At 43.9% G+C, this 8048-nt stretch overlaps 1 protein-coding gene across 2 annotated transcripts in view; it reads left to right on the top strand.

Annotated features, from left to right (window-relative positions):
- Window positions 1-7333: 7333 nt before the first annotated feature.
- Window positions 7334-8048, top strand: part of HS3ST4 (heparan sulfate-glucosamine 3-sulfotransferase 4) — a 345196-nt gene continuing 344481 nt past the window's right edge. For both annotated transcript variants that reach the window (XM_006186705.3, XM_032460593.1), the window contains exon 1: window positions 7334-7812. The gene's annotated coding sequence lies outside the window, so the exon portion shown is untranslated. The remainder of the gene's footprint in view (window positions 7813-8048) is intronic.

Genomic DNA, 8048 nt, shown 5'->3' with positions numbered 1-8048 from the left:
GGTGCTAAGAAGCAGCATGGAAGGAGTCTACTGAGAGTCTCAGAGGGAGCACGGCCCTGCTGACACCTTGATTTCAAACTTCTAGCCTCCAGAAATGGGAGAGAACAAAATTCTCTTTAAGCCACACGATTTGAAGTACTTTGTCACGGCAGGCTTAGACAATGCCCTTCCGCAAAGTTCCCGTTTTATCTACAAAGGGCTTGCTTGCCTTTGATTAGGTTTATTTCTAAGTACTTAATGGATTTTATTGTAGTTCTGAATCATGTCTTCTCTTACAATTGTATTTTCTAATTGTATCAGGATTGTATATAAGAATACTCTCTGTAGTTTGAATTTTATTCGGCCACCTTGCCAAACTCTTCTGTTTGTAGATTTGCATGCGTTTTCTCTTGCTGACAAACACATAGTGTGCTATTAATAATCATTTGTTTTTTTCTTCCCAACTTTCCTGTCCTTTATTATTCTTTCTCTTCTTATTGCATTAACTGGGAACCCCAGTTTAAGGCTGCACAGAAGCTGTGATGGAAGGCACACCTGTCTTTAAAGGTTCTGCTCTAATATTTTGTCATGTCTCATTATAAGTTTGCTGTAGGTTTTTGGTAGACGCCCCTATTCTCTTAGGGAAGTTACCTTCAAATTTAGTTTGCTAAGCGTATTTATAATGAATGAAATGAGTGAGATGTTGCACATACTAAAAATAATCTTGCTTTACCTGGCTTACTCCAATCTTCCCCTTTATATATGGACTTAATGTCACTTCCTCTTTGAAGGCTTCTTTCTTACCTGTATACTGGTTAGGACTCTCCATCAACATGTTCTGTAATACCCTCCATTTTCTCTCTTTTAAATGCCTCGCTTTATTAAACTTGCTTGTGTAATTATTTCTGCTTTCCTGAGGACAGGGAGGCTGCCTTCTGCCTCACTATTTTATCCTCCACATCTAATCCAGGGCCCAGAATATATTAGCCTCTTCAAAATGACAACTGAAAGAATGAATAAATGAATGAAACCAAAAGAGAGCAAGAAACTATAAAATTGAACAAAGCAGAATTAGATGTCAAAACACTCACCCAAAGATTTGTGTGGGGTTTATGCCAATAAAATTACAGAAGTCCAATAAGAGATAGAAAAGAAGATTAAATGAATGGAGTTTCACTTTCTATATTTCTGGGTAGGAAAACTCCAACATTCTGGGTTTATTTTATAACACTGGAGTTTCAAACTGCTTGGAAATACTAGTGCTAGGAAAATGAAGAATAAAATAGATCCTTCTATAAAACTGTGTTCCGAAATAAATTTCAGATGATGTTAACATTTAATTGTAGAAAATGAACCAAAAAATGCACTAGAAGAAAAAGTACATTTACATACTTCGGGGAATATGGTTTTCCATCAATGGTAGAAACTACAAAGGAAATAACAGAGTTTGTGTATATAAAAATGAAAAACTTATGCAATCAGAAACACGAAAAGCAACTTACTGGTAAAGGCAAATTGGTAATTTAATCATTGGAAGAGATATGAAAAGAAAAAAATTTGATATCCTTACTACATAAGAAGCTTTTATCAGTCAGTATAAAATAGCAACTAAGCAATAGAAAACTGATAAAAATTAAAATAAACACCTTCACAAGACTGCATGCAGACTCAACACGAACATGAGTGAGGCTAAAAGGGTTCCCGCTGGTTGGAGTTCTCTGTTATTCTGGTGGCTCTGGGGGAAAAGGGTGGGGAAGGATGCTGCTAAGACTATGCACTTCTTGCTGAGGGAGGATACTGGTCTTTTTTTTGCTTCCCTACATCATCTCTACTTTTATTTCCTCCTAGTTGATGCAGTGGTCATAGGACCAGGGCTGCAACTACAAAGGCTGGAAGCAGGGATGATTCCTAAGCGAAAAACTGTAGCTGTGTTTTTTGTTTTTGTTTTTTTAAATTTTGTAATGAAGTGTAGTTGATTTACAGTGTTAGTTTCAGGTGTACAGCAAAGTGATTCAGTTACACTTACACCTACGTATATATACATTTTCTTTTCAGATTCTTTTCCATTATATGCTATTATGAGAAAGCGAACCTCGTGTTAGACAGAATCCCTAAGAGCCTGATGGGGCAGGATGTGCCTTTACTCCATCGGGCAAAACGGGGATTAACTAAATGTGGCTAATCTGCCTGGTGGGAAACTGCCTGCTAGTTCTGCACCTGTGTGTAACCTTAGCTTATCTGAATAGAAGTGGGACTGAAGGGGAGGCACTTGCTGGACCAGTATTGCTGCCTGCAATGTAGACCAGCACAGTGGCAGAAAAGACTGTCCCTTCCAAAGGTGGAAATCTAATATTTCATTAACACCTCCGAAGGGGCTTGGAGCAAGAGATATCTCTTAGCTCCATTGTACCAGAGACGTGGAAGGGTGAAGCCATAGGTTACTGACACCACTCCTGCTTCTGGAACCTGACACGGTTGAATGGAAGCCTGCAAACCTGAGGGGCCTCACCCTCGGAGGCATTTTCATACCATCTGATGATCGTTATTAATGACTGAATGGGATTCTAGTAATCGGCCAGTACCTTTTGCCTTTTATGGTTATTTTGCTATAAGGAATCCATGTTAGAAGACCAGGAGGTGGACTGTGATACTGTGACTTACAAAAGAAATATATTTTATCTCCACTCCTTTCCTGACTCAGACCTCCTAAAACCCTTGGAATTTCCATGAAAAGAGCAATAAAGGTGTCTTTTGTGATGTTAATGAGGTGACTTTTGGAAAGTCCTTAGGTAGCCTAAGGCTGGAGCCTGGTTGCCAGGGGAATGAACCATGTGATTAGAGGGTTGGAACTTTCAGTCCCTGCCCCACCACCCCCCCCTACACCCCCTCCAACCTCCTGGGAGGGGAGAAGGGCTGACCGTTGAATCAGTCGCCAACAGCCAATGACTGATTGGTCATGGCTGGATAATAAAGCTTTCATAAAAACTCAAAAGGATGGTTTTGGAGAGGTTCCAGGTTGGTGAACACGTAGAGATACTGGGAGAGTGAGTGGAGCACCTGGAGGGAGCGTGGAGGCTCCCAGCCTTTTCCCCATACCCTGCCCTGGGCATCTCTCCCATCTGGCTGTTCTGGAGTATCCTTTTATAATAAACTGGTAATCTAGTAAGTAAAATGTTTCTCTGAGTTCTGTGAGATGCTCTAGAAAGTTAATCGGGTCTTGGGAACCCCTGATTTATAGCCAGTGGGTCAGAAGCACTGGCCACAACCTGGATTTGCAACTGGCATCTGCAGTGGGGGAAGGTCTTGTGGGACTGAGCCCCTCACCTGTGGAATCTGATGCTGTCTCCAAGCAAGTAGTGTCAGAATCAAGTTGAATTGTGGAACACCCAGCTGCTGTCACAAGAATTTCTTGTTGGAGTGGGGATCCTGCTCCCTCATACCCCCTCAAAAAACCCCACAGGCTCTGTTATTAGTACTAGAACCTATTTACAAACCCTGAAAGGTGAATGTCTTAGCTTAGGTTTCCGTAACAAAATACCACGGAGCAGGTGACTTAAACAATAGGAATTAATTTTCTTACAGTTCTGGGGGTTGGAAGTCTGAGGTCTGGGTGTCAGCGTGGCCAGGTTCCGGTGAGGACTCTCTTCCTGGCTTGCATCATGTCCCCTTCTCATTGTGTCCTCAGATGGCAGGGTGTGTATATGTGTGTGAAAAAACAGAGTGATCTCTTCAACTTCTTATGAGGATGCAGTCCTATCGGATTAGGGTTCCCACATTGTGACTTCATTTTAACCTTATTCCTAAGGACCCTATCTCTGGATGTGTCACATTGGGGGTTAGGGCTTCAGCACACACATTTTAAAGTGACACAATTCAGCCCATCCCTATAAATGTATCAGTTCCTTTCTTCCTTACTTTATTCTTTTGCTCTTTTTCTAGCTTCTTGAGTTGAACACGTAGCTCATTTGCTTTTAATCTTTCTTCTTTTTGGATAAGTATATTGAAGATGTAATCTTTCTTATAAGTATTGCTGAATTCCATCCATCAGATTTTGCCATGTAGAGCTTTCAGTTCCAAGTATTCTCTGATTTCCCCCGTGAGACCCTTTTCAGTGCCAGGTCCTATAAGTTCATAGCCATTATTAATATTTTTTAATCTCTTGCTCCTTTTACAAGTATATAATGTTCCTTTTTGTCACCATGTTGGTTTTGGCTGGAGTTTTACCTCCGGATTTCTATAGATAGACTTTTTTTATTGACAGGTAAAAGACACAATGGGGAAATATATTTGCTATATATGAGACAAAGGTTCTGTCTACACTGCTGGAACAGTGTAGACGTCTAATCTGTCATCCAGTCACCTCTGTGATAGGGAATGCTAATGTTGGCTTGCTGAAGTCATTCTGGTCAACAGCAGAGGAAGTTAATAAGTATGTTTTCATCAGCCAGATAGTCTAGGTTGCATTGTATTCACAACCAACCCCACGTCTCAGGAGCTGAAAACGACCAAGGCTTATTTTTTTGTTCACGCTGCAAGTCTTCAGGGGCTGGATCTACATTGTCCTTGCTCCGTGTGGAGGATTGCGTAGCTGGTGGCTAAGAGGGGCCCAAACCCCTTCCTGCACAGCTGCCAGGCAGGAAAAAACACCCCCATTGGTAAATCCCCCGCTGTCTGCCCAAGGTTCCGCCTGGAAGAGACAGTCTCACTTCTGCTTGCTGGTTTCATCAGCCAACATGTCACAGAGTCACACATAACTTTAAGGGGCCAAGAAAAGATATCACTTCTGTGGGTCACAGGAGAGCCAACAATATTTGGTGAGTGGCAGTGATGACAACTATACGTTTACGTGCTGTATTTGCTCTCTTTTCCAAAGCCGATTGTTGCTTTTTGTTTGTTTGCTGATTTTTCAAAAATCCCCTCTGTTATGTGAGTTATCATACATCTTCCTGGTAAATTTCTTTAATTAAAAAAACCAAACAAAACTGAAGCTGGCCAAAGTTAGTGTCTATTGCTTAAAAAAAAAAAAAACAACTATCAAAAGTAATAGGCTTGGCATTCCTTGGCAGTAGAGTTGCATTATGAATGCAACTGAGCAGCTTAGAAAAGTGAACTTCAGCAGACACACTGGGCTGGTTTTGAAGAAAGGATACACACATATTTTTTCAAGGATAGGATTTTAATAGGAGAAGAAGCTGGGCATGGTGTGAGTCAATATTTAGATCCATATAACTTTTGGTAGCCACCGCGTGTCAGGCAGGGAGCCAGGTAATTTTTGCATATGCTCTGTAAGTCAATTTAATTCTTTATAAAAACAATTTGGGGTGAGTCTTGTTATCCATCATTTATAGAAGCTGAAAATGAGGCTCAAGGAGGTGAAATGACCCATCCAAAAGTCACTCAGCTGGCAAATGACAGCTTTGTTTTAACTCAATCATCTGATCGCACGGAGGTGAAACAGAATGATGTAGTGTGGATGTCTGGATGGTAGGAACTGTTTGGTCTGGCAGGACTGTGAGGTACATGACAGGTGAAAGGGCATCTTGAGTGCAGAGGTAACGAGGTTGGAGTCCATTAGAGAGGCAGTAAGAGGAAGGGTTCTGAGTCACCGAGGGCTTCGGGAGGGCTCTGTCTCAGGAAGCATCCATCTGCTACTGTTGCCCAGGAGGAAGAGGAACGGCACGTGCGGGAGGCCTGGATAGCAGCTGGAGGAATATTGCAAAAACTCAGATAGGCCTGAATGAGCATAGGTGTTGGCAGTGGAAACGGGGGGGGGGGGACCCAAAAAACCAACCAAACAAAAAACCAAATTTACTGGGTCTCCAGACCCACTGGGAATTGCTGAACAGTCTGAGCTCCTGCTGTGTAGCTGGCTCCTCCTTTTTATCATAGGTTTCTCAAGAACTTGCTCCCAGAAAAAGCCTGGACCAAGAGTAGAAGGAGACAAGAGGGGAGGGTATAGCTCAGTGATAAAGTGCATGCCTAGCATGCATGAGGTCTCTGGTTCAATCCCTAATATAGCCTAGTATAATGAATTAATAAATAAGTAAACCTAATTACCTACCCCCCCCAAAAAGAAAGAGAAAGAGTAGAAGGAACGAGACAACTGCCTAAGTGGGAAAGTGCTCCCTTAAAACCCCCTGTTCCCCATCAGTTGTGGGGCCTGACAATTTACCAGTGGGGCTCCATTCTTCGAAGAGTCTTTTACTAAAGGATGACTATTTGGGGACAAAAGGGAGAAGGAATTCTTGAGAATTGCCTCATTAGCATCCTCCAGGCAAGTAACACAAATGTAGGGGGACAATCTGGTGTCCCAGGAAAAATAGGGCACACACGCCCCACCTCAAGGGGGCTTCTCTGCTGTCACTGAGGGGCCCAAAGTTGCTGGATCTACTGTTTCAACAGAAACCTCATCTCCAGATTTTTTTTTGGTGGAGAGCTCTTAATGTTTAAATATTGCAACTTGTTTAAATTTCTTCATATCCCTGTGTTGGCCATATTCGGCTTTGTTAGTCACCAGCTTGCCACCTCTGGGGTAAATTTTAACACCATTTTATCAAAACCTTTCCAAATTTGAAAGCACATCTTTCGTAAAACTAGACACTGAGCAAGCTCATTTGGATTGCTGGGAGGGTGGAAAGAGAAGTTCTGGGGGCTAGGCCCAGAGTACATGGAGGCCCACATGCTGAGTATCCTGGTGGCTGGACCTTGAAGGGGAGATGGGTCAAGGCAGTGGCCACATTTGATGCAACTGGGGCCTCTGGGCTGACCACCCCAAGCTGGGCTTGGGGCAGGAGGAGGAATGGGCCAGGCTTGTGGTTTCTCTTAGCTCTAGTCGGCCTCTTCCCATTAACATTACAGTAATGCCGTCGTGTGGTGTTTGAAAAAGCATCCCTAGTTACACGGCATGATTTACAGGACACCAGACTCTGCATTTCAGAGGTCTCCAGTGTACCATAAAAAATATATTATAAAGGAATAATCTTTATCTGAACTAGAGCTGCAGTGAAGGAAACCCGTGTCCAGCTGAGAGCAGCAGTGAGCTTTTGTTCACTCAGAGAAAAGTCCGTGTTCTTCATCTTATTTGATTAACATTTTCCCCCTCTCTTTGGCACTAGGTATCTAGTTAATATTTAGACATTATGTACATTTTCTTTCAACTGTTTTTCCTATTAGGTGATCAAACAAAACCACAGATGCCAACCACACCAGCCCGCCAGGTGAAAACAGACTCGCCAGGCACCCAGCTGTGGCTGGGAGGGTAAAGGGGACTCCGTGAGCCAGCCCCAGGGAGACACTGGCCGCGGGTATGTGCAGGGCCAGCCCTTGTCTTCAGGAAGCAGAGTTCGCTGGAGTGGCTCAGTTGACTGTTCCGCCTCTGCCTCCCACTGCAGCCTCCCATTTCCCCTCCCTCCAGGAAGCAGAGTCTAGCTTTGCATCTTCCAAAGCCTAATGATGTTTACCATTCCGCTGATCCCCCCACCCCGGGGGGTGGGGAGGGAGGGGAGAGAGGAAAGTCTCTCTGCAAAGAAAATACACTTTTTTCTTTTTTTAAATTCAATGAAGCGACGAACAGACACCCTCCAACCCAACTTGTCTATTCTTATTTGGAGCGATGATGGTCTCAGTCTATTTTAGTCCAGGGAAATCTAACTCCTTTAGTGGCAGTGCCCCCAAGGGGCGCAGGTGTATCTGTAGTTAAGGCTGTAGACGCGGGGACGACCTGATCTTCTGGGGTAGAAAGCACAGTCAGCCCGTGGCGGGACAGAGGAAGAAGCTCCGGGGGTAGGGAAACCCGGGATTTGTGTCAAAACCCCAGCCGTCAGGAGCTTCAAGGTAAGATGGGGAGGCTGAAAAGATGGAAGTTGGGACGAGAATGCTGTTAAGGAGAAAAAAAAACCACGTCTGGGCCAAAGGCAGGAGGATATCCAGGGTGAGAGAAGGGAGAGTCAAGGGTGGGCCGAGTTGGTCTGGACTCCCAGGGGAAAAGGAGCAGCGAGAGCTCGCTATCCTGTGACCCCCAGCGCCCTGGTGCGCGGCACCGGCGGCGGGCGGCGGGCTCTACGTCCCTA

Source organism: Camelus ferus, chromosome 18, assembly GCF_009834535.1.
Source record: "Camelus ferus isolate YT-003-E chromosome 18, BCGSAC_Cfer_1.0, whole genome shotgun sequence".
Lineage (NCBI taxonomy): Eukaryota > Metazoa > Chordata > Mammalia > Artiodactyla > Camelidae > Camelus > Camelus ferus.
This window is presented reverse-complemented; position numbering and strand designations above follow the sequence as displayed.